Genomic DNA, 24,732 nt, shown 5'->3' with positions numbered 1-24,732 from the left:
ATATGTCGGGGTTGTTGGGAAAATAAGGTTGGAAACTCCTCAAAGATTTTAGCTCCTTACTTATACGCATTCTCAAAGCCAAATATTTCCTTAAAAGGGGCTTTTTGGAAGCTGATATATAGGACATAATCTAAGCTATACTTGAAGGCGATCACCAAGTATAATTATTGGGACCAAATTCGTGAAACCATCACCAATGTTTAAGATTATAACTATTGTCTCCTGTTTTTTTCCTTAATAAAGGTTTAAGATTATAATATGAAGGTTTTTTTTTTGTTTTGTTTTGTGGTGGTCGGGGTTTGAACCCCGGACCTTGCATATATTATACATTATATAGTTATAGTTCATACCAACTGAGCTAAGCTCGTGAGGTCATAACATGAAGATTTAAGATTATATAAAATAGTTACATTTTTTTACAAAAATATTTTGTAATGTTTGAAAATTTCATAAATTAATAAAAAAAATCAGTAATTACATAATTTAAAATTTATAAAAAATTGTTGTAACGATTAAATAATTATTATTTGTTTAAGAAAAAATCACGAGTAATTAAATAATTACACGATATATGTTAGATAAGCTAAAATTTTAAAAAGGTACGCAATATATTATATGTAAATTACAAAGAAGCCTTTGAATTTTTTATTTAATATGTTAAAAATTAAAAATTAATATTCAAATTTTATGTAATTTAATAATGAATTTAACTTTAGATATCCTAATTTTAATAGATTTTAAATTTAGGTTATGTAAATTACATAATTATTATTGTGACAAAATAATATATTTTAAAAATTAATTATAAATATTTCAAATTTGATATGAAATTAGTTTTAAATTATATTTTATCGGTTTTATATATTTTTTTAATTATATTTCAAATTTGATAAGAATTTTAACTGATGAAGCAATATAGGATAAGATTTAAGATTAACTAGTCATATCATGAAGTGTCATCAAACACTCAAATGAGATACAATTGTTATATCTTGTTTTTTTTTTTTTTTTTTTATATTGACCATCAAATGGGAGTGAAGTAACTATAAACTTTTTGTTTTGTTTTGATGTGCTATAACGCCCATAAAGTCTGAAAGGGTCTGGTTCTGTTAACCCGCAAGGGTCTGATTAGTAACGTATTGGACTCATCCCTCAATCTGAGTTCTTACGCGTCTGTTTGAAACTTGTTGTGTTTGGTGACCTAACTTCTTCGACTCGCAGATCTTTCCAGATTTGTTGAGATCTGCAGGTTTCAAGGCGTCATGTCAACCTACACTATGGTACTTCATGCTCTAAAGAGCTTTATGCTTGTTGTGTTCAAGGAGCTGTTGGCACTTGGATTTTGATTCCGTGTTGGTGCTGGATCCATTCGCCATAATTAAACCTTAAATATCCTTTGTAGTTATTCACTTTTATTTTTTTGGAACTTGGTTTCGCGCTCGTACGCGGGTTCGCTAGGTTGTGTTCGTGATTGATGAATTTTTTCTATGATGGATTAAGGTTGGTCCACTAGGTCTATTTTATCACGAGGTATTCCCTTATGGGTTGTACCTAAGTCAGGTCTAATGTCCCTCCAATCTTTGTATCTAATATGTTTTATTTTATATATGTTTCCTTTTGCCTAAAAAACACCCATAAAATCAATACATTTAAATTTTTTTTTATCGGGGGAAAAATTCCACTAATATTGCAATTAACATAGATCTATTCTATCAATTATGGATTGGTCCAAGTGATAAGAGAGTTGGTTCCTTTAAGCATGTGGTCAAGCCGTCAAGGGTTCGAATCTTGTTCATGCGTATAGAAAAAATTATGTTGGAAGGGGAGAACCCACTTTTTGTATCCCACATGTTTCTTGACAAAGATTATTTAATACTAAACGGCAGTGAAGACTTGGTACCAATATTATGGCAACAAAAAAATTTTATTTCCTCCAATTATTCTGTCAAAAAATTGACCTGCTCTAATTATCACAGCTCATATAAACCCAATTTTTTGAACAAATAATTCATGCATTACACAAATTTAAGAATGACAAGTACAATCATCAAATGAAAGTTGGCCAAATTTATTCATTGAAATTAAAAGAACACACTTGCTAGATGAGGCAAACATGCTCACCCCATTTATTAAAATGACACACATCCCACACCAAAATATATGAATTGATGGTGAATTTAGTTGAATCACAGCGATACACCGTGATTTTGACAAAAGCCACGCGTTCAAAATCCAACAAAATTATATACTATAATTTCGTGAAAGTCAATCGTGCATATACACATTTAAGTAAAATCAAAACGATAATGAAAGTAGTTGTAACATAAGTACTAGTATGGCTTGAACCCTTCACATGAAACTCTATGAACATTGGAAGCCATTAGGAATAGATTTTTCACAAGCACTAAGTAGGAGACTAAGTGTGATAGGAACATTCAAGTTGATACCAAGAATATTAGCCTTAATAGCGGTACAAAGACAAACTGCTGCATCCAAATCAGCCAAACCTTGAATCAATGTACAACACTTGCTTGAAGCAGGACTTCCAACAATAACATTAACAAGTCCTAAAACATCAGCACAAACACCTAGCTTTAATGTGTCAGTAGGACATTTTTGTGATGTTGAAGGAGTAGGAGGACTAGGCTTGGGTGTTGTTGGAGTTGGAGGTGGAGTACTAGCCTTAGGTGGAGGGCTAGCCTTAGGTGTTGTAGAAGGTGGTGGAGGACAAGCCTTTGGTGTTTTTGAAGGTGGAGGAGGACTTGGTGGAGTTGGTTTGCATGAACCACAAGCATGTGAAAATGTTGAATAAGCAAGGAGAGAAAATAATATAATTAGTGCACTAAGATTGTTGGAAGCCATTGTTAAGAAATGTGTACACTAATATTGTTTTTGTATGCTTTGTATGTTTTGATGTTGAATGAAAGAATGAGAACTTGACCCATTTTATAGGCAAAGTTTTGTGAGGTTCAATCCTGTGGAGGTTTGAAGTGGAAGAGAGTTTGGTATTGATAACGTTTCACTTTCATTTGGATATTTGTAAGCTTGTGTAAAAATGGTTTCCTGTCTTAGTAGCTTTTTTTGTTGACTAAAATATTTTAGTGGCTGTTAAAAACTATGAGTTTCTATTGTACATAGTTAGTGGTTATATTCGATATGCTAATATGTGGGTTAGAATCTGCAATTTCTCACTAATTTATCTCTAATGTGTGTGATTATATGTTACTCTTTGAAGTGAAAAATAAAACTTAAATATTTTCTTTTTGTTAACCTTGTTTGTCAGTTGTGTTAATTTGTTTCTGTTGGAATGTGGGTTAGAATCTGCAATTTCTCACTAATTTATCTCTAATGTGTGTGATTATATGTTACTCTTTGAAGTGAAAAATAAAACTTAAATATTTTCTTTTTGTTAACCTTGTTTGTCAGTTGTGTTAATTTGTTTCTGTTGGAACATGTGTGGAAATTGAGTTAAAAGACTAAACACAAATTCTCATGTTGGGTAGAACTAGTGTTGTGTGAATTGAAAAAAGTGGAAGTCTCACATCGGATGGTGAAGGTGAGAAAAACACAAGAAGGGGGGTTGAATTGTGTTTTAGAAAAATTCTTCGTTTCTCCTAAAAACTGAACACACTGATCAGAAGCTAAGCGAGACAGCTTCTGAAGTGATAATCAGAATCTAAATGCAGCGGAATAAAACAGAGAGAGAGAAGAAGAACGACACAAAGCAATTATACTGGTTCCTTCCACAATCCGGAAGTAGTCCAGTCCCCCTTGCACTTCCAAGGAGATTTCACTATGAGTAATATCTGATTACAAATGCTCAAGCACACAAGCAAGAGACTTCCAATGCTCAAGCACACAAGCAAGAGACTTCCTTTGCTCAAGAACACAATCAAGAGACTTCCTGCTCAAGCACAACTGCAAGAGACTTCCTAACTAAACAAAATTACACAGAAAATTGTTTAAGGTTGAACACTTGATATACAATCAGAGGTGCTCACAATACAAATCAGATACAGACTCAATGGACTTAAGAATTTCTAAGATATGACTTTGAGACACAGAAATTCTAAGTGAATGCAGAACAATTTCAGCAGAGGTTTGGTACTTGTGAAAATCTTGTGAGTCTTTCGTTCAGCGTTCTTGCATTACCAATTCTCTAGGTCTTCACTCCTTTATATAGAGGTGTGAAAGAGACGTTGTGAAATTGCCAGCACACCAAAGAGTCGTTGTTGAAGCTTGATCTTTCACCAATGATCTTTTGCCTGATTTGGTTGTTGTCCTATGAAGAACCAATTTGAAATCCATTCCTTATCCAAAGGAACATCTATGCAGGCGAGACCGTATTCTGGAGCTGTTTTCTTGTCTTGAAGCGTGGACACAAAACAGAGTAGTGGAGAACGTGGTTGTACAATTCGTACAAAGTACAATGTCAACGCTTTCGTCCAAATTGCAAGCACAAGCCTTCAAACACCTTTGAAATGACCGTTGCAAAACTCCACTAATCCTTTGTTTGTGTTTTCGAATCCAATAGACAGCTTTTGCATTGATAATTCTTCAATTCTTGAATCTTTTGCAAATCCAGTTGAGATTCAGCTTCTGGTGAAATAGCTTCTGATGAGGCAGCTTCTGATGATGCAGCTTCTGATGATGTGACTTCTGCAGCTTCTGATGACGCAGCTTCTGATGATGTGGCTTCTGGACCTCTTGTCTTCAGAAGCACTATTCTTCAGGAGCAGCTTACTTCAGGAGCGCTATTTCTTCAGGAGCAGCTTGACTTCAGGAGCGCTTTGCCTTCAGAATCATCTAAGCTTCATTTCCTTTTGCTCTTTATTTGCTCATTAAGAACCAATGATGATGTAACTTTATAATTATGGTCCTGTACACTTGAACAAATATTAGCTAGTCCAATTTTCAATTTTTAATACCTTGTTATCATCAAAACTCTTTAAGGTTCATTGTTAAACACATTTTGTTCCAACAATCTCCCCCTTTTTGATGATGACAAACAAAAGTATTTAAAATTGATCAATTGTTGTTAATCTAATTAACAAGTTGACTTTGGGGTTCTGAGGTTTGTAAGCTCAGAATCTGAGGTTTGTAAGCTCAAACTCCCCCTGAGTCTGATAGTCTTTAAGGTGAGGTTTGTAAGCTCCCCCTAAGTTCTATCCAGGTTAATTAAATTCATTTTTCGCGCAATAATATTATCAGAGCTTAAAAACAAAATTGAATCATTGAAGGAATTAACTTATAGATAAGAAGAATGGTTCAATTAACTTTACTTGAATTTTGATACTCCTTCGTTCGTTCATAGCTTATACCAATAAGGTAAAAAAAAAAATGATAGAAGTTTTTCAAAAAATTTCAAATGCCATTAATGGGGCTCAGAGCCTTTAAATACTCGTCACATATACTCCCCCTTTTGTCATTATCAAAAAAAATTGAAATAAATTTAAGCACAAAAACTCAAACATGAGAGAGTATAATAGGAATTGAACTAAATAAATCAGAGCAAAAAAAATGTGAACATGTATATTCAATTGTCAGAAGCAGCTAAACAGTCAGAATTAGTAAGCATTCAGAAGCAAGAAAATTAAAACAAGATGGTTTCAGAAGCAAGGACTAAGAAAATAAAACAAACAACAAACAAAAAGTAAAACACAAGGGTGTGCAACTAAGGGTTGGTTTGTTGTTGTTTCTTCATCTCCTCCATTTCTTCAATCTTCTTCTGCAACAGTTCTTCAAGTTGTTGTTGCCTCTGGAGAAGAGCTTGTTCCCTTTCCTTAGCTTCTTGCTGCTGCTGTGCCATCTGTTTCTTCAGAAGCTTACACAACCTGGCTTCTCTGGTCAAGTAGTCCGTTTCTGAGAAGAAAGGCTGGTTTGCCAGGAGCAGTGTAGAACTTCTTACTCTGAGACTCTGATTCACATGCTCCATTAGCCTTCTGACTGATGCTTGCTTGACTTTGATGCATTTAGCCTTGATCTCTTCGATAAGCTCAGCTGCCCGGTTCTGAAGAGATGCCCAGGAGTCTTCATATGCACTTGTGAGATCAATTGTCCTTCTTTGATCCACCAGATTATGCATCTGACTCAGAATTGTCAGAAGCTCAGAATTAATATATCCAGATTCCAGGATGTTTGAGGGTGGTTGTTCAAGGATTTCAAGATCAGAATCACTGATTTCCAAATCTTGAACAGGGTTAGGAACTGGAATGGTAAAGTGTGTTTGTGTGTTTGAAGATGAAGGCTGGTCAGAGGCAATGTGAGTGGTAGAGGTTGAGGCTTGAACATTGACTAGAGAGATGTCAACATCCATGGGAGTTGGTTCTGGGGAGTGTTCAGGTAAAGGTTGAAATTCAGTTTCAGTTTGTGGTTGTTGTGGTGAAGATGATGTTTGAGTGTTGAGTTGGGGGTCAATGGTAGCTGTTGGTGATTGTGGGGGTGTTGTGGGTTTATGTGGTTCAGGTGTTTGTTGATGGGGGTTTTCTGAAACAACATTTTCAGAAGCAGCTGCTTCTGGAGTTGTTTCAGAGGCCTTTTCTGAGGAAAACTCAACATTTTCTGGAGGAATCATGTTGAGAGGTTGAATGTTAAGAGGTTGAGGGTGAAGGCGAAAAATAGTATCAATGACTCTTTCTCTCTGCTCAGTCAGTTCAGCCAACTTCTCATTAATTATGTGACCAACTGGTTCATAAGTAGTTGACTGAGAGGGCTTATCGTTGGTTTTGGTTGATGTTGATTGGCTTTTTACTGGTTTTCGAAACAGTTGAGCTAAGGGTATATCATCATCAGAATCATCAGAGTCTGATAATGATTTGGATGCGGAATCTGATGATATATTAATTACCTTCTCTGGTTCAGGATCAGAATCCTCTTGAGCAAACTCACTGGTCATCTGCAACATTTGCTTGGCTTCTGAGACTACAGACTCTTGTAGCTCAGCAGCAATTTCCAAGACTTTTTCAGCTGCTGTCTTCTTCTCTTGTAACTCCTTTAACTCCAAATCAGAAGCAGCTTGAGCTGTAAAGGTGATATGAGGAAAATCCTTGGTCCTCCTCAAGGCTGGCTTCCTCTTCCTCTTTGGTATAGCAGGTTGATCAAGAGAAATGCCAACATCCATGATCAACCTGGAATCCATGTCTTCAATGGCTTCTTCAATAGAAGGTACTGATGAACTACCAATTTTGAGCTTGTCAGTAGCAACTTTTGCCTTTTTAGCAGGTTGTTCAACCTCTAGATATTGCTCTGCAGTTATCTTCCTTTTTGACTTTCTGCCTCTGGCTCGTGGCAGAGCACCACCATACATTTCCTCTGGAATATCTTCCAATCTGATTCTCTCATTGGTTGCCTCAAAATGTTCCTTGATATAGTACATCTGCACTTCAATGGGATCCTTCTTGCAGATGGGTGGAAAGTCCTTCATAAGATCAGACTTAACAAATGATTCACTTAAATTAGTTTGAAGTTTGGTGACTTCACTGATTAGCTTCATATTCAAGAGAGTATGAGCATTAATGAATTTTCCAGTTTTTGTGTCAAGTAGCTGATCTGTGAAGCCTTGAGATTGACTGAGACTGTCCAAGATACCTCCTTGATAGAATATCTCTGAGAGGAGTCTTCCATAAGGAACCCAGGGTTTATCCAGTAGCTGACTCTGTTTCAAACACTCTACCAAGTACTTGAACATGTATTTGGGCACATTCACCTTTTCCTTCTTGATGAAGTGCTGGAGAAGGACCTTCTGAGCTAGATTTGGTTTCACACAGTCACCACTTGGAAACAGGTTCTCATTCTGAATCTTCAGAAGCATCTTAGTTTCCATGCTCAATTCAACATATTTCTTCTCCTTCTCAGAATTGTATATCACCAAGTTGGCTTGCTTTTTCCAAATGCGTTTTTCAGCAGCATCTGAAAGATCAATTCCAGAGTAGTATCCAGAGGCTGCAGCCTTGAGAACATACTCTATGTGCCATTGTGCAATTCTTACTGGAATACCACAGATGCTGGACCTGATTTCATCTTCAACAAATGGCGCAAGACCCATTTCTTCTCTTGTTTTCCCTTCTAATTCAGGATACATTAGCACCATCTGACTTTCCTCAGCTAAGGATGCCGCTTTGTTGTAGAATTTTGCTCTTACCCAGAAGTGTCTAACCAGAGCTTCATATGTTGGTCCATTCAACATTTTGAAATAATCCATGAGTCCTTGCTCTTCATAGTAGCTTCTGATTGAACACCTATGAAAATTCAGAGAATCAAAGTCCACTGGATTCTCTATCTGAACCTGCAAATCCCATTCTTCCAATTTCATGCTTCTTCCTCTGTAGTCATATTCAGGGACCATTCGTGAAGTAGATACTGAATCTTCTCGTTGCGAGCTTGATGATGCCATTTGATGATTGACGAAGATTTGAAGAAGATGAAGATTTTAGGGTTCTAAGGTTGAGAGAATGCGCTTACTTCGCAAGAGGTTTGAGAGCAAAAGTGTTTGTTGTGAGTGAGTAGTGTGTGAATTGACAAAGTGTTAAAAGTAAAACGATTGCAATTCAAAAGAGACAAACAAACATAACATTAATGACAAAATTGGGGGCGCGTGAAAAGTACTTTCAAAGCTATTAAATCATCATTGCCCTTTTAGTTATACACCAACACATACAGGCCACGTAAGAAGTTCACAGAGTAACTACCAAGTTAGTGGGCCAGAAGTTACTTTTTAAAAGGTAACTTCCAACGTTTCCACTAATTCAACTATTCAGAAGCAACAAATCCAGCTTCTGGACTTCAGATGCTGACGTCATCATCAGAAGCGAGTTTTCCTCAGAACCTCAATAAAGAGCTTCTGATGGACTACCGCTTCTGAACTAACTTCAGAACCTAAAATCCTATTCCGGAGCAAGCAAGCATTTAATCAGATACAAAGTGCATGTTCAAATTTTTCTTTATAAAATCAAATCTTTCAACAGTTAAAGGCTTAGTAAATATATCAGCCCATTGATTTTCAGTATCAATGAATTGTATATCTAAAATTCCTTTTTGAACATAATCTCTGATAAAATGGTGTTTGATTTCAATGTGCTTCGCTCTTGAATGCAAAATTGGATTTTTAGACAAACAAATAGCAGCAGTATTATCACAATAAATGGGAATACTGTTAGCAATTATCTGATAATCTTCCAACTGATGTTTCATCCAAAGTAGTTGTGTACAACAATTTGCAGCTGAAATGTATTCTGCTTCTGCTGTAGACATAGCAATAGTTGTTTGTCTTTTGCTAGCCCAGGATATAAGATTATCACCCAGAAATTGACAATTGCCACTGGTTGACTTTCTTTCAATCCTATCACCAGCATAATCAGCATCACAGAATCCAATTAGCTTATAATCTAAGGATTTCCTATAAAGGAGTCCAAGATTAGTTGTTCCTTTCAAATACCTGAAGATTCTCTTGACAGCAGTCATATGAGATTCTCTAGGATCTGATTGGAATCTTGCACACAAGCATACACTGAATAAAATATCTGGCCTAGATGCAGTGAGGTATAACAAAGAACCAATCATACCTCTATACAGCTTCTGATCTACTTTAGCTCCTTCATCTTCTTTGCTCAGATTGCACGTAGGATGCATTGGAGTGTTCATCACTTTACAATCTTCAAGTTTGAACTTCTTCAGAAGCTCCTTTGTGTACTTTGATTGATGAACATAGACTCCATCCTTGCATTGATTGATTTGAATGCCCAGGAAGAACTTCAGCTCTCCCATCATGCTCATTTCAAATTCATCCTGCATTAACTCAGAAAATTCCTTGCAAAGAGATGCATTAGTAGAACCAAATATTATATCATCAACATATATTTGCACAACAAGAATATCTTTCTCAAGGGTCCTTCTGAAGAGTGTAGTATCAACCTGTCCTCTTTTAAAATCATTTTTGATTAAGAAATTACTTAGTCTATCATACCAAGCTCTGGGAGCTTGTTTCAAGCCATATAGTGATTTCTTCAGTTTAAAAACATGGTCAGGATATTTAATATCCTCAAATCCAGGAGGTTGCTTGACATACACTTCTTCTTCTATGACACCATTTAGAAATGCACTCTTGACATCCATTTGATATAATATTATGCCATGATTAACTGCATAGGAAAGAAGTAACCTGATTGCTTCCAATCTTGCAACTGGAGCAAACGTTTCAGTGTAATCAATGCCTTCTTGTTGACTATACCCTTGTGCAACAAGCCTGGCTTTGTTTCTTGTTACTTCACCTTGCTCATTCAGCTTGTTTCTGAATACCCATTTTGTTCCAATAATGTTCTTGTGCTGAGGTTTGGGTACCAGATCCCACACATCATTTCTTTGAAATTGATTCAACTCTTCTTGCATAGCTAGGATCCATCCATCATCTGAAAGTGCTTCATCAACTGTTGTAGGTTCAATCATTGAGATTAGTCCAATCATTGACTCCTCTTGTCTGAAATGTGATCTTGTTCTTCTTGGACTATCTTTGTTTCCAATGATTAGCTCCTCAGGATGTGAAGACTTGTGTTTGAATGTGTTTCTGGGAGGATCTGCTTGATGTGAGCCATCTTGTGCTTCATTAGAAGCAATTTCATCTTGCGCTTCTGATGTGGGTTCAGCTTCTGGACTATCTTCAGATTCAGCTATCTGATCAGGTTCTGGAGTAGCTTCAGGAACCTGTATCTCTGCAGAACTTTCACCTTGCTTTGAAGTTTTATCTTCAAGCTCCTTGTCATCAAATTTAACGTGCATAGATTCTTCAACACAAAGTGTTTCTGAATTATACACTCTGTATGCCTTTGACCTTTCAGAGTAACCTAAAAAGATTCCTCTTTGGGCCTTGGCATCAAATTTCTTTAGGTAGAGCTTGTTGTTCAGAATGTAACATGTACATCCAAATTGATGAAAGTAAGAGATATTGGGTTTTCTTCCTTTAAAGAGTTCATATGCTGTTTTCTCCAAAATAGGTCTAATATAGATCCTGTTTTGAACATAGCATGCTGTATTCACTGCTTCTGCCCAAAAATGTTTTGGTAAATTGTTTTCATGAATCATGGTTCTGGCCATTTCTTGTAAAGTTCTATTCTTTCTCTCTACAACCCCATTTTGTTGTGGTGTTCTAGGAGAAGAGAACTCATGGAAAATTCCATGTTTTTCACAAAAAGCTTCAAATGGCTCATTTTCAAATTCTCCACCATGATCACTTCTGACTTTCAAAATTTTTGATTCTTTTTCAGATAGAATTTGAGTGCAGAAGCTACTGAGTACATCACACGCAACATCTTTACTCTTTATGAATTTCACCCAAGTCCATCTGCTGTAATCATCAACAATGACTAATCCATATCTACTTCCATATAAGGATGCAGTACTTACTGGTCCAAATAAATCAATATGGAGTAATTCTAAAGGTCTTGAGGTTGAAACAATGTCTTTGGTTTTAAAAGATGATTTCACAATTTTCCCTCTCTGACATGCACCACAGAGTGCATCTGAATGATAGTCAATGTCTGGTAGCCCTTTCACAAGTTGTAACTTACTAAGCTTAGAGATTAACCTCCAGTTAGCATGTCCCAACCTTCTGTGCCACATCCATTTCTTATCATTCACTGATAGTAGGCAAACCACCTTCTGATCAGCCAGTTCAGAAAAATTGATTTTATAGACATTGTCAACTCTCTTTCCCTTGAACACAATGGATTTGTCTTCCTTGTTGATTACTGTACAGTTGGGTTTTTCAAAAAGCACATCATAACCATTATCACAAAATTGACTAATGCTCAAAAGGTTATGTTCAAGACCATCTACCAACCATACATTATTAATTGAGGTAGAGGAATTACCAATAGTTCCTGTACCTATGATCCTGCCTGACTGGTTGCCTCCAAATTTCACATTTCCTCCCTCTTTCATTGTTAGGCTGAGGAACATGGACTTGTCTCCTGTCATGTGTCTTGAGCAACCGCTGTCTAGGTACCATGATCTTTGCTTTGGTACTGCTCTTAGACATACCTGCATCATTGACATTTTTAGATTTAGGTACCCATTGTTCTATGGGTCCTGGAAGGTTAGTACTTAAGGCTTTACTCTTCACTTCTTGTACCTTGTGCTGTGAGTTGGGTTGCTTCTGATTAACCATCACCTTAGGTTTTGGTACTTCAGAAGCAGTAACTATCTTCTTCTGAAACTTAGACTTCAGAACCCCAGATTTTGGTTTCACCAGACTCTGAGGAATAGGTTCTGATCTTTTCAGGATCCTGACCTTTGAAGTCTTGGAATCAGATTTGATCATAGCCTTTGACTTAGAGTTCTTTGGCGTTGAAGTAATCTTAGCCTTAGGACTAGAAGCTTCAGGTTCTGATTGAACAATAGTTTCCAACTCAGCCCCTTCTGGTACAAAGAATGTTTTCAGACCTTCCTTGATGCATTCACAACAAGATTTTAGATTGGTTTTCTCAAGTTTCACTTCTGGAAAACCAATTCCTCTGCCATTGTTCTTGTAAATGCTATAAATCATAGAAGCTACTCTGCTTCTGTCAATGCCAGATATAATAAAATCTTCAAGAGCAATTTCATGGTTACTTAAAGGTTTTTCATTACACTTTTCTTGTAGCTTCTGACATAAGAACCTGAGCTGATCTTCATATGTTTTACACATGAAGTCAAAGCCCCTAAGTCCTTGTTCAGAAGCTTTCAGATCCAATAGAGTTGATTTTTGCTGTTGTACCAAATCAGCATATTTTTCTTTTAAATCCTTCAACTCATTGGTTCTTACTTCAAAATGTGTAAGAAGTTCTTTAAGTGACTCAACAAGTTCATCTCTGGGAATTTTGGAATATACCTCGTTTTCATCTTCTGAGTCTGAATCTGATCCAGCTTCTGAAGTTGCTGTTGCTACCAACCCAACAGCTACCTTTGCATCTTCATCAGCTTCCTCTTTATCAGAACCAGATTCACTACCCAAATCATCCCAGGTTGCCATTAAACTCTGCTTAATCTGCTTCTTGAGTTTGCTTGGTTTGAATGTAGACCTCTTTGACTTGTCCTTTGACTTTTCTCTTTGAAGATCAGGGCATTCAGCAATGAAGTGTCCAGGCTTCTTACAGTTGAAGCATCCCTTCTGATCTTCTTTCTTTGAGCTTCTGGAGTTACCCCTTCTGGAGAGAAACTTTCTGTTCTTCTTGGCCAGATATTGAAGTCTGTTTGAGAGCATGGCCATTTCAGCAGCATCTGGTTCAGAATCTGAACTTGACTGTTCTTCCTCTTCAGATTCAACCACTTTGAGAGCTTTTGATGACTTGCCTTTGGATGGAAGAGCTATTGATTTACTCTTCTTAGTAGACTCATGTTCATTAAGACTTAACTCATGAACTTTGAGAGAACTAACAAGATCTTCGACACTTAAAGTGTTTAAATCTTTAGCTTCCTCAATGGCAGTCACTTTTGGTCTCCATCTGGCAGGTAAGCTTCTGAGTATCTTGCTTACATGATCAGAAGCAACATAGCTCTTCTTTAGAATCTGTAGCCCAGAAACTAAGGTTTGAAACCTTGAGTACATCTCCTCAATAGTTTCATCATCCTTCATCTTGAATAACTCATACTGATGTACAAGCAGGAGAGCCTTTGCTTCTTTGACCTTCTTGCTCCCTTCATAATTTGAACAGAGAGAAGCAAACATAGCTTTAGCAGTGGATTTGTCACTCATCTTCATGTATTCTGCTTTGGGTATGGCAGTGACAAGAGCTCCTCTGATAATATGATGCTTCTTGTAAAGTTTCCTCAGTTCTGGAGTATGTTTCTTTCTATCCACAGCAGCTCCTTCTTCATCAAGGACTAAATCACCAACACCATCTTCCAGAATATCCCATAATTCTTCATCCAGGCTCATGATGTAACTGTAAAAGTTGGTCTTCCACCAAGAGAACTCTTCAGCATCTCCATTGAACTTTGGAACTTTTCCAACACTGGTTTTCTTACTATCACTATAATCATGTGAGACATGTTTATAGCTAGTATCACCAGGACCAGTAGGAGGAGGAGTAGACATGTTTTTCTCAGATCTTTGACTGTTGCACGGTTAAGTGTTACACAACAGACCAAGGCTCTAGATACCAATTGAAGGTGAGAAAAACACAAGAAGGGGGGTTGAATTGTGTTTTAGAAAAATTCTTCGTTTCTCCTAAAAACTGAACACACTGATCAGAAGCTAAGCGAGACAGCTTCTGAAGTGATAATCAGAATCTAAATGCAGCGGAATAAAACAGAGAGAGAGAAGAAGAACGACACAAAGCAATTATACTGGTTCCTTCCACAATCCGGAAGTAGTCCAGTCCCCCTTGCACTTCCAAGGAGATTTCACTATGAGTAATATCTGATTACAAATGCTCAAGCACACAAGCAAGAGACTTCCAATGCTCAAGCACACAAGCAAGAGACTTCCTTTGCTCAAGAACACAATCAAGAGACTTCCTGCTCAAGCACAACTGCAAGAGACTTCCTAACTAAACAAAATTACACAGAAAATTGTTTAAGGTTGAACACTTGATATACAATCAGAGGTGCTCACAATACAAATCAGATACAGACTCAATGGACTTAAGAATTTCTAAGATATGACTTTGAGACACAGAAATTCTAAGTGAATGCAGAACAATTTCAGCAGAGGTTTGGTACTTGTGAAAATCTTGTGAGTCTTTCGTTCAGCGTTCTTGCATTACCAATTCTCTAGGTCTTCACTCCTTTATATAGAGGTGTGAAAGAGACGTTGTGAAATTGCCAGCACACCAAAGAGTCGTTGTTGAAGCTTGATCTTTCACCAATGATCTTTTGCCTGATTTGGTTGTTGTCCTATGAAGAACCAATTTGAAATCCATTCCTTATCCAAAGGAACATCTATGCAGGCGAGACCGTATTCTGGAGCTGTTTTCTTGTCTTGAAGCGTGGACACAAAACAGAGTAGTGGAGAACGTGGTTGTACAATTCGTACAAAGTACAATGTCAACGTTTTCGTCCAAATTGCAAGCACAAGCCTTCAAACACCTTTGAAATGACCGTTGCAAAACTCCACTAATCCTTTGTTTGTGTTTTCGAATCCAATAGACAGCTTTTGCATTGATAATTCTTCAATTCTTGAATCTTTTGCAAATCCAGTTGAGATTCAGCTTCTGGTGAAATAGCTTCTGATGAGGCAGCTTCTGATGATGCAGCTTCTGATGATGTGACTTCTGCAGCTTCTGATGACGCAGCTTCTGATGATGTGGCTTCTGGACCTCTTGTCTTCAGAAGCACTATTCTTCAGGAGCAGCTTACTTCAGGAGCGCTATTTCTTCAGGAGCATCTTGACTTCAGGAGCGCTTTGCCTTCAGAATCATCTAAGCTTCATTTCCTTTTGCTCTTTATTTGCTCATTAAGAACCAATGATGATGTAACTTTATAATTATGGTCCTGTACACTTGAACAAATATTAGCTAGTCCAATTTTCAATTTTTAATACCCTGTTATCATCAAAACTCTTTAAGGTTCATTGTTAAACACATTTTGTTCCAACAGATGGAACACACACATTAGTAGTGTTTATACAGTGGGGGTGTACCTCTAATAAGGGTACATAGTTATGTGAACGAATTAAGCACTAGAGAAAAAAATATATATATTGATATATATTTTATCATTTGGAATCATTTGGAAATGCGTGATCCGAAATATATTTTGGTACATAATATAATATATTTTTGTACTCAATATAATATATTTTGGTACTCAATTGAGATATTTTTGTATTAGTGCTAATATGTGAATTACTTAATCACAAAGTAATATATTACTTGTTCCCAAAGTTTCTCATATTACTTGTTCCCAAAGTTTCTCACTTATTAGTTGTGAATTTTCTCTATAAATAGAGAATTCACATAGTGCATTCCACACACCAAAGAGTTTCATTGAGTTGTCGGGAACTCTTTCTCTCTTCCCCCTTTCTTGACTTGTGTTGACGAGTCTTTCTTCTCTTCGTCTCCTTTTTCTGTCCCTTCGGATTTAAGAGTGTTCTTAAGACCATAGTCCCTTTTCGGTTTAATGTCACTTCGGAATTAAGAATGGTCTTAAAAACATAGTCCCTTCGATAATATAAGTCCCTTCGAAATAAAGAGTACTATTAAGATCATAGTCCCTTTTTGGAATAATAATGTCCCGTCGGAATTAAGAATGAATGATCTTAACGGTATATAAAATATTTCAATATTTTTCTATTTGAGGAGAAGTGGTAGTAACACCATATTTGAGTGGTCGTAGTACCATATTGATAGTTTGAAGAACTTAAAGGTTAGAATAGTGGAAACACCATATTTGAGTGGTCTTAGCACCATGATAGAATGGTAATAATACCATATTAAAGTGGTTTTAGTATTAAAGAGTGGTCTTAGTACCATATTTGAGGGTGTATATCTCGAACGGTTTTCTACAGTGCCGTAGTTAACCGCACAGTTGTAGTTGTGCTTGTTTTATCCTGGAGACGGCGTGGTTGATAGTGTGTCTTGCACAATTTTGGGCAGTGCCACAAAACGTCTTAAAGAGAGCGACCTGGTCGTGACTCAACCTAGTAACAACTTTGGTAGATAATAGAATTTGGAAATCCAAATTCAACAGTTTGGAAATCCAAAAACAACAGTTTCTTTTGTCAAGTTAATTTCTTTTTTTTTACTACTTCCTATGTTCTCTTACTAAATTATTACTAGACTAGAATGTCTCATTACCAAAAGATTACTCCCACCCTTTCATAATAAATGTTATATTACAAAATGACAAATAATTGTATAAAAAAAAATGTTACTTTCAATTTTCAATGTAATATTGATTAATTTTTCACTTATATTCTCTAATTAATTTTGTTTGCATCACTCCAATATCAATATCTTTTACTTTATATTTGTGATAATGGTAAATTTATCAATACTTAATAAAACTAATTTGGTAAAATTATTTATTATGCTAGTTTTTTATTTCTAAATATTTTTTATATCCGTGTGTAACAAGCAAAGAATGACCACAAGAATGTTAGGTCAAGCTCAACAGCGACATTGCGTACAAAGATAAGGGTCATATATATTTTTTGTTGTGATAGTCTTTTTCGTGATTCAGATGGTAAATTGATTAAAGGCTACATTAAGAAGATTGAAGCTTGTGATGCTTTATATGCTGATATGTGGAGGTATATCTGGGGTATATACATGGCTTGGAGGGAGCATTTTGATCATCTTATAATGGAAATGACTCTAAGATATTGATCAACATGATTTATGACAATTTCAAGTTTAATGGGAATATCTTTATTTTAGTTCACCGTATCAGGAAGCTACTGAAAATGAATTGGCATGTGCAAATCAACCATACTTGAAATGGAGGAAATAGAAATGCTGGTTGACTTGCTAACTCTAGCATTTTTATCTGTCATTTCAAATGGAGGAAATAGAGGATTAAAATTTTAAATGTCTTTTTAAACAAAAAAATAAAAAATAGGACAACTAAAAGTACATTTAAGCCTTTAAATTATCCTTCATTTGAAGGATCTTTCCAATGTAAATTTGAGCTAACTATATATAAAGCGCTTGTAAGTAGAAGTTAAAATAGGGTGGATTGAGTTCGACTTTGCAAGGTCCATGTCTAACCTAGTCAAAATATTCAAAGTCTTAGACCTAACTTGTTATCTGTCATGAACTTAGTTTTATGCTCGAGTATGATCTTTTTTAAAGTCTATGACTTATAAATCTATTTAAAGACCTATTTCATATTAACTACTTTAAATAAGTATTTGATTTATTTTTAAATAGACTAACTGTCTAATAGACTAATATGATTTGGTCTACTGAAAGATCTACCTATGGAGAAAATTTGGTTGAGAGGAGAAAAGCCACCTTAAGTGTTCATCAAGTTTTCCTGATGAAGAGTAGTCATCACAAATAAGAGATGGAAACTTTGTACTTATAACAAGCTAACAAAAAAATTACATTTAAATATACACAAAATAATGTAGGCTAATATGCTCAAATTATCAAAAGGTTAGTAAATTTATTTTTTCATAAAAAGTATAAAATATAATATAATAATGATAAACAAATATTAGTCCTTTTTGCTTAAGTAGACTTAGTAGCTACTAGCTAATGTTCTGATCTAGGGCCAAGATCGTCAAATGGGTGCCTTCTTAGGTCGCATTAAAATAATGACCCTTTGAGACAATCTGGGCCATCCAGCCTGGATCCGATGATATTTTCTCATGATTTATTTACAGTTGTCCTTTGAGGACAACTGTACAGGAAAGGTTCAAAAGCCGAAATCCTAAATCCTCTCTATAAACTAACTTAGGGGTATTGGTCCAAGTACGCAGACATTTTACCATAAGTTACTTATTAGATCCAAGACGTTTACTGACTTAAGCGTTGGAGTGTCTTTAAAGGTACCACCTCCTCTGTCCAAGAAGAAGACTGCTAACGAAGGTCCTACACCCAAAGGCTATTCAACACCACCATAGAAAGATCTCAGGTCTGGTAGAATCGACTAACACTCAAGACCTAGGCCAAAAAAGACCTATGTCAGAGGGATAGAACAACTTACTAATCTACTATGAATAAGCTTTTACAAGAGATACAAAAAAGGTACAAGATATAAACTTGAAAAATTCTTCAATAACAAAACCTAATCTCTATCATTTTTCCAATCTCTTTCCATGAACGAGAGAATCACAAAAGTAACTATGAAATTGTTCTCAATTGCTCACAAAGCAATTCTCAATTTCTCTCATTTTCTCTCTCAACTCACTCAATTATAATGGCTATTTAAGATGTTTACAATGTGTTTCCCAATCCTAGAACCTTACTCAAAAGCACCCAAATTTTATCCCAAAAGATCTCTCTATTACTCTCCAGAGATTTCTCGAAGTTACCTAACTGTAAAATAAAAAACGTTTTAATATGCATCAGAAAAGTGGCAGCGCCCAAGCTTACCCACCTTGCGGATGTGACAGATTTTATTCTTAGGCATCAACTGTGTTTTATCTTGGTTTTTCGGGTGTCAAACATTGATTACGTTTGAACCTTTTTAACCGTTGATATCTCATTTTTTCTTGGGAAGGGAAAAAATAAGCAAAACCCTTGAGAATCGAGGTCCGGGAGTTGTTTTCGCTACGGGAAGATGTTAGGCACCCATAACGACTATAGTATCCTATAGGAACCGTCTTTAATTTCTACGCGCGCGCTTTATTTTTAAATGCTATTTGAAAAGTGTTATTTACACCTAATGGTTTTCTAAGTGAAGAATTGGAGGGAGAAGAAGGTGTTTGAATTTTTGTTTTATTTGAATTGAAGGAATTTTGTTCCTTGCCTACGTACCCGTTTAAGGGATCAAATCCGTCGTAGTTCGCTTCCAAAAAATGTTTTTGTTTTTGTTGGTTGATTTTAAGTTTGAAAATGGGACTTTGAAGAATAAGAGAGAGAGGCCTCAAGGGCATAAGATTGGAAAAAAGGTGAGGTGGAATTAGTTACTTTGCAAAATGTGGTCTAAGTATGGTTAAAATTCATTAAAGTTTGATTAAGAAAATAAAAGGGAAATCAATGGGATTTTGATCCCAAGGTTTATTAAGAAAAACATTTGAGTGATATTGTTCATATTTTTTTTGAAAATGATTTTTCTAAGCGTAAATCCTAAGTATTCATCTAAACATACAATCCTAAACATACATCTAAAGTATCCATGTGATGTGTGTGCATGTGTCGGTGCTTGTGTCGGTGTACATCATTAGAGTCCATTGTCCTTTACATATGCCCTAGTTTACATTCTATGGTCTTGCAAGACTTTAAAATTGCATAAAGGTAAAGTACAAAAAATCCTAAGTGTTACATTCTAATTATTAATATGGGAATTAAAGTGCAAGAAATGAAACTATGATGGAAGAATGAAGTATGCTTATGAGACATGAAATAAAAGGGTTAGTAGAACCAATGATATAGAAACAAAATGACAAATGCATAGTAAAACAAATATAACTTGCAAGTAAAGTAAACTAACAATTCTAGTAAAAAAAAGGTGACAAAGGGACTTGAAATTCAATATACTTCTAAAGCAAGTTTGAGACCTAAATTCTCACAACATTGGAAATTTTAGGTGACTTATTTCAAGGAAAGAAATATGAGAATCAAGGAAAATCGACATGCCAAAGATTATAAGATTTTCAAGTCCTTTATGCACTTTATTTCACAAGATCATTTCACATTATTTACAACACAAAGTCCACAAAAATCTAACTCAAAACAGCAAGCACATACCACATTTAATAGGCAAATTCACTCCAAGAAATCACATGTTCAAAGCCACAATTATGTAACAAAATTTCAAGTTCAAAACCACATCAAAACTTCACAAAAATGTCAACAAAAAGTAAGCAACAACAAGAATATATCCTACATGTTTTCGAAATGAATTTCCACATGTAACTTTACTCCAAAAAATAGGTCTCAAATACCAAATTTATTTATAAGAGAAATCCACAAAATCTTCAAAGGTTTATTACAAGTTTCTAGCAAGCTTTTAAAACAATGATCAAAGTATTTTTTCACGCATTTTTAACCAAGATTTAACATGCAAGAATTATCAAGAAACATCAAAAAAGCATCAAAAACCAATAGTAATTTTCTTGAAATTTTATCATAAAAAGAAAACGCGCAGGAGGTGTAAACAACAACTATCCGTACCAAAATAGCAAAAATTAGAGCAAAAAAAATGAAATCAGCAAAGAAACAAAGGCCCAAGCCCACATATGCAGTAAACGGTTCATCAGGATGCACAGTGATCGTCGGATCGATCCAATTGGATCAGATCCGAGATCAACCGGTCAGATCATGCGAAGGAACATGGTAAGGTCGTAGGTACGCACGCATGGGATAAAAATGGAACAAGAACTCTTTAATAAACTCTGAAACGTGAAACAACTACAGAGTTCTTCTTCCTCCTCTCTCACTAAGCTTCGTCTCACGCTCAACAACTTTCCGGCGGCGGTTGGCCGGCCAGGGGTGGCGGCGCCGCCGCCTGAACTTGTTTTTCTCTCTATTCATTTTAACGCTTGATTTTCACAAGACAAATCTCATTCACTCAAGGATCCTCAAGAACAGCCTCGAAGACGGTAACAAGGAAAGGAAGGGAAGAGAACGTTACCGATTCAGTTGTACTTTTGCTCGTACGATCCGAATTCGTCACCGTTGTTTGCGAATCCAATTTGCTTGCTGCAATCTCTCCTTGAATTCACAATTTCAGTTTCAGACTTCTTCTTTCCTCACCTGATTCGATCCAGACTTGGTGTTTTAAGCTTCAATCCAATTTGGACACTGTTGGATTCGAAATGGAATTTCGTTGTTGTGTATGTGTTCAAACCGATCTGTGTTGGCATATGTGTGTAGCACCATTTGTGAAGAAAGCAAAAAACGTCATTACTGTGTTAGTGTGGCTGGATATGGATGAATGTTCTTGGAAGCTTTCCTTGATTTTCTGTGTTTGATCCGAAAATTAGAGAGGGAAAATGGAATTGGTGTTTAGCGATATGATTGGTGTGAGGATTGGTGTGTGAATTGGTTGAGGTTTTGTGTCGTTAGGGATGAAGATGGTGGTGATTATGGAGGTTTGGTGGTGGTGATGGAGGTTGAAGATGAAGATGGAGGTGGTTAGAGTTTGTTAGGGTGGTTGAAGTGGTGGTGGAGTGGTGGTGAAAAAGTTGTTACGGCTGAAGCAAGAAAAGAGGGAAAAAAAGGGAAATTGATTTTATTATTTTTTTTGTGGATTTTTTTGTGGAAAAATGATTGAATGTAATGGTTAATTGACCCTTTGACCAATTTATAGGCTAGCTCATTGGCCTTGGACCAATAGGATAGAGGCATGTGGCACTTGGACTCTAACAAACTTTTGTGGACCAATAGCATTCGGACACGTGGCACTTGGATTGAACACACCTAAAAGAGATTAAAATGCAAATAACAAAAGTACAAGGACAAATATGAAAATTAAAACTAAAATTGAATTGAAAAAGTAAATTGAAAATTAACGTAAAGCGAGACGATTAAAAACAACAAAGCAGATTAAAATGAATCAGAAATATTATGCGAAATGACCAAAACGCCCCTAGGGACTAAAATGACTCGAAACGACTCAAATGCAATTTTAAAATGATTTTTTTTTAACAAGGGATTAAAGCAAGAGTTCATACAAGCGAATTAAAAGACTCAGAGACAATTTTTAGAATTAAACAGGGTTTTAACACATGAAAAGACTAAAATGCCCCTAGGGGCAAAACTGACTCAAAATGACTTCAAATGCAATTTTTGAAATGGATTCTGACATAGAATTGAAATGAAGACTTATTCACACTGTTCGAAAAGACTCAAACAAATTTTTAAAGACTGAAAGAGATTTTATCATGGGAAATGACTAAAATGCCCCTAGGGGCTAAACTGACTAAAAATGACTCAACTGATATTTTTTGAAATGAATTTTGACATGAGATTGAAACAAAGACTTATACAAACCAATTTAAAAGACTCAAACAATTTTCAAGGACTAAAATGAGTTGAATGCAGGAAATGACTAAAATACCCTTTTATGTGAATTTTGCAAGTAATATTGAAATAAAATGCAGAGAAAGATGCAATTGATCAGAGATATATCAAATGACTTATAATGCAAGAAAAGAAGAATTGAATAAGTATTTTTAGGTCCAAAATTAGGGTATAACAAACTGAACTATCTATTCTACCATGTAATTAATAAGTCAACTTTTCAGCAGCAATTTGCTTAACTTATCTATCAAAGGTGATTGAACTTCCTGTTTCAATTTTCACGGCTTCGTGGAAATTGATTGCTAATGACTTAAAACTTTCCCAAACAGTTTCATTTGACATCAATTATGCAGCCAAATTTCCCGTTTCAATTTAGATATTTATTCTAAAGTAAAGTATGATTTATGAAGCACAAAAGCTTCTTTTTATTTTCAAGCAAAATTAAAATTTTAATATATTTTAAATATATCAAAATTTTAATTTTGTTTGTAAATAATTAGAGTATCTGAACTTTTCACTAAATTCATGTTTAAGTAATAAAAGACAACATCAATTTCAATACATTTAACCATAAAATCAAATACAGATATTAACTGGTTAGAAGATGATGAAGAGAACAGTATAGAGAAACAAACAAAATAGAAAAAAGGATAAGGAATTAAATACATACTGACAAGTTTTTTTTTTTTGACAATATATGACAAGTTGTGATTGAGATATTTTGCAAGTTGTTTCCAATTCCAGCACATTACTAGGTTGTTAACATGAATTATTGAAACCAAAATAAGCAATTTTGTGAGTAACACAACAAGCACACATGCCCTACAATTTCTTTGTCGACAAGGTTCCGATTGCAGCAACAATATGGCAAGGTGAGCATCATTTAGAAGGTGACAAATCTAAGAGTCAATGTAAATATGATTATTAAAGCAAAATCATAAGGTCGGCAGACAACTCAGTTTGTGAGTTGAGGTCTGAGGAAAACCTAAAGAGCTGGTTTAGATTAGGGTTAAACTTTGTAGATAAACATAACTCGACAAATTAATGTATTAATGTTTGTATCCGCACACACAAAAAATACTCGTTTTCCTTCTATTCTAACCTAGTAGGAGTAGTTATTTTATCAAGAGCATTTATTTTATCAAGAAAAAAGAACAATAGCATTTAGGATATTATTATTCCCTCATGTTTAAACAGACATTTACCTCATCCGTCCAAAAGCACAGAGCAATAGCACAGAACTCCACCGACAGGAGTATTATTTTCCGGGTAGCACTTTTGTGCCATTAATGGCACCGTGCCAATAAATCTGGGCCATTAATGGCACCAAGATAGATGTGTTGTGTGGTCCAGATACAATGGCAATGTGTTTGTGTGACCTATATTTAATGGCACGGTGCCATTAATGACACCAAAGTGCTACCCTTATTTTCCTTGCCTGTTTTTCTTTTAATTTATTTATTTATGTTTTCTATATAGTTAATGAATGATATTTTTTTAAAATAACTCATGATATCTCTTTTCTGTAGAACATTAACTACATTTTTTAATTTATGTGAAATTGTTAAAGTGAAGTATAATTTTATGTGAAATTATTAAAGTAACATTTAGATTAGAACATATAAAGTAGGACATCCTCTCTTATATGTTAAAATTTACATTATCTTCCTTCAAATACAGAGACACATAACAAATGATGAGTGAATCAAATGATGAGTGCATTAATTTTTTTCTTTCTATAATTTATATTATCTTTCTTAGTAATTTTTAATTCAAAATTATTGATGCATAAAGTAATGTAGTCCCCACCCGTCTCTAATCATAATTTTTTTTTTGGAACATTTGTCTATACTTAAATATAAGACCTTTTATACAAGAACTTAGTATTGTGACTTCAAGGTAATGAGTTTAAATTCATTTGATAACTGTTGTAAAATTGTCATTAGTATCACTTAAAAAAAACTTTGAAAGTTTTTAGATACATTTGTTATTATTTTCAAAACATGTCTCTCTTATTAACACTTTGAATGCTTTGTAATATGAAATTCAAACATTGAAAGCATATACTCCGTCCTAAATTATACGTCGCTTTGAAAAATTTGTCTTAAATTATCGTTTTATAATACCA

At 35.2% G+C, this 24,732-nt stretch overlaps 1 pseudogene across 1 annotated transcript; it reads right to left on the bottom strand.

Moving 5' to 3' along the window:
- Window positions 1–2,047: 2,047 nt before the first annotated feature.
- On the bottom strand, window positions 2,048–2,982 carry LOC146952535 (putative lipid-binding protein AIR1 pseudogene; annotated as a pseudogene). The gene has a single exon (XR_015006737.1). The product of XR_015006737.1 is annotated as a putative lipid-binding protein AIR1 pseudogene (transcript).
- Window positions 2,983–24,732: the final 21,750 nt, after the last annotated feature.

This window comes from Medicago sativa, chromosome 1 (genome assembly GCF_051527215.1).
Source record: "Medicago sativa cultivar Bolivia chromosome 1, Bolivia_mono, whole genome shotgun sequence".
Classification (NCBI taxonomy): Eukaryota; Viridiplantae; Streptophyta; class Magnoliopsida; order Fabales; family Fabaceae; genus Medicago; species Medicago sativa.
The sequence above is the reverse complement of the archived record's forward strand: the minus strand, read 5'-3'. Positions and strand labels throughout refer to the sequence as shown.